The sequence below is a fragment of the Salvelinus sp. IW2-2015 genome, unplaced genomic scaffold (genome assembly GCF_002910315.2).
Source record: "Salvelinus sp. IW2-2015 unplaced genomic scaffold, ASM291031v2 Un_scaffold6697, whole genome shotgun sequence".
In the NCBI taxonomy this organism is placed as follows: Eukaryota; Metazoa; Chordata; class Actinopteri; order Salmoniformes; family Salmonidae; genus Salvelinus; species Salvelinus sp. IW2-2015.
Genome location: NW_019947959.1, coordinates 1 through 2,751, shown reverse-complemented (window position 1 = coordinate 2,751; position 2,751 = coordinate 1).

Genomic DNA, 2,751 nt, shown 5'->3' with positions numbered 1-2,751 from the left:
GAGCGAGAGTGTAGGAGAGAGCGAGAGGGAGGGGGAGGGAGAGGTAGGGAGAGAGAGAGGGAGGAGAGAGGGAGGGGGAGAAGGAGGGGAGAGATCGAGAGAGAGCGATAGAAGGGGTTGAAAGTGGGGAAGAGAGAGATGGTGAGAGGTTGATAAAATAAAATACTAAATTGAAATGTTTTCTTCCTTGTACTGTAACTGTCAGTCTGAGAAAACAAGTCCACCGTCACCCCCCAGACCCACCTGCCAAGCGTCGACCTCCTGCGACAGCACCACCTTGTGTTGAATGGTGTTCAGCAGCTGCTGGGTCAGACTGTCTCTCTCCGCTCGCACCGTACACACCTCGCTCTCCAGGGAGCTAAACACATACACAGAGAGAGAGCCTCAAAACCAAATATTTTCCTGGCCCAGCGATCCACCCTGGACTTGAACAGCCTTTATGACCAGGTCCACCTCTACAAGGCAGCAGTGCCCACCTTCTCCCGGACCCTAAAGGACATCACCCTCAACCACAGCCTCAACACCTCACACAGATCCACGGACACCCAGACCAGCGAGACACTCTCCCAGACCAGCAGGACCCCCCCTGGACCTACCCATAGAGGACACACGCCGAGAGGACCTACATTCAGACCACAACACCACCAGCCACATACACCCCCCCACCCCAACCAATCAACAACCCCCCAAGTAACCATGCCCACACCCCATTTAGGCCCCCTCAGATCAGACCTATGCCACTCCTGCCCACCCCATGCACCCCACCCCCGTTAAGAGTGCCTCAACATGGAAGTCACACATACGCCCAGGTAGTGAGCGGGCAAACAGGCCCAACCCCCACTCTTAGACTAGCCCAAGCCAATGGCATGTACCAGATGCTCAGCAGGCTCTGCTCACACTTACTGGCCTGAGGCCAAACCACACGACCAACAACATTGGAGACTTTATGGAACACAAAGCCTTCACTATCTCATCCTGGAATATCCCAGGACTGATGTCATCTGCCTTTGGACTAAAGAGCAGGAACCTGGACTTCATCAAAGAAATCAGAAATACAGACATTATCATCCTACAAGAAACATGGTACAGAGGAGACGGACCCACTGGTTGCCCTCTAGGTTACAGAGAGCTGGTAGTCCCATCCACCACACTACCAGGTGGGTGGTATAGAGGAGACAGACCCACTGGTTGCCTCTAGGTTACAGAGAGCTGGTAAGTCCCATCCACCACACTAACAAGGTGGGTGGTATAGAGGAGACGGACCCACTGGTTGCCCTCTAGGTTACAGAGAGCTGGTAGTCCCCATCCACACACTACAAGTGGGTTGGTATAGGAGACGGACCCACTGGTTGCCCTCTAGGTTACAGAGAGTGGTAGTCCCATCCACCACACTACCAGGTGGGTGGTATAGAGGAGACGGACCCACTGGTTGCCTCTAGGTTACAGAGAGCTGGTAGTCCCATCCACCCACTACCAGGTGGGTGGTATAGAGGAGACGGACCACATGGTTGCCCTCTAGGTTACAGAGAGCTGGTAGTCCCATCCACCCACACTACCAGGTGGGTGGTATAGAGGAGACGGACCCACTGGTTGCCCTCTAGGTTACAGAGAGCTGGTAGTCCCATCCAACCACACTACCAGGTGGGTGGTATAGAGGAGACGGACCCACTGGTTGCCCCTCTAGGTTACAGAGAGCTGGTAGTCCCATCCACCACACTACCAGTGGGTGGTATAGAGGAGACGGACCCACTGGTTGCCCCTCTAGGTTACAGAGAGCTGGTAGTCCCATCCACCACACTACCAGGTGGGTGGTATAGAGGAGACGGACCCACTGGTTGCCCTCTAGGTTACAGAGAGCTGGTATCCCATCCACCACACTACCAGGTGGGTGGTATAGAGGAGACGGACCCACTGGTTCCCATCTAGGTTACAGAGAGCTGGTAGTCCATCCACCACATACCAGGTGGGGTGGTATAGAGGAGACGGACCCACTGGTTGCCCTCTAGGTTACAGAGAGCTGGTAGTCCCATCCACCACACTACCAGGTGGTGGTATAAGAGAGACGGACCCACTGGTTGCCTCTAGGTTACAGAGAGCTGCGTAGTCCCATCCACCACACTACCAGGTGGGTGGTATAGAGGAGACGGACCCACTGGTTCCCTCTAGGTTACAGAGAGCTGGTAGTCCCATCCACCACACTACCAGGTGGGTGGTATAGAGGAGACGGACCCACTGGTTGCCCTCTAGGTTACAGAGAGCTGGTAGTCCATCCACCACACTACCAGGTGGGTGGTATAGAGGAGACGGACCCACTGGTTGCCCTCTAGGTTACAGAGAGCTGGTAGTCCCATCCACCACCACTACCAGGTGGGTGGTATAGAGGAGACGGACCCACTGGTTGCCCTCTAGGTTTACAGAGACTGGTAGTCCCATCCACAACACTACCAGGTGGGTGGTATAGAGGAGACGGACCCACTGGTTGCCCTCTAGGTTACAGAGAGCTGGTAGTCCCATCCACCACACTACCAGGTGGGTGGTATAGAGGAGACGGACCCACTGGTTGCCCCTCTAGGTTACAGAGAGCTGGTAGTCCCATCCACCACACTACCAGGTGGGGGTATAGAGGAGACGGACCCCCTGGGTTGCCCTCTAGGTTACAGAGAGCTGGGTAGTCCCATCCCACCACACTACCAGGTGGGGGTATAGAGGAGAGCGGACCACTGGTTCCCCTCTAGGTTACAGAGAGCTGGT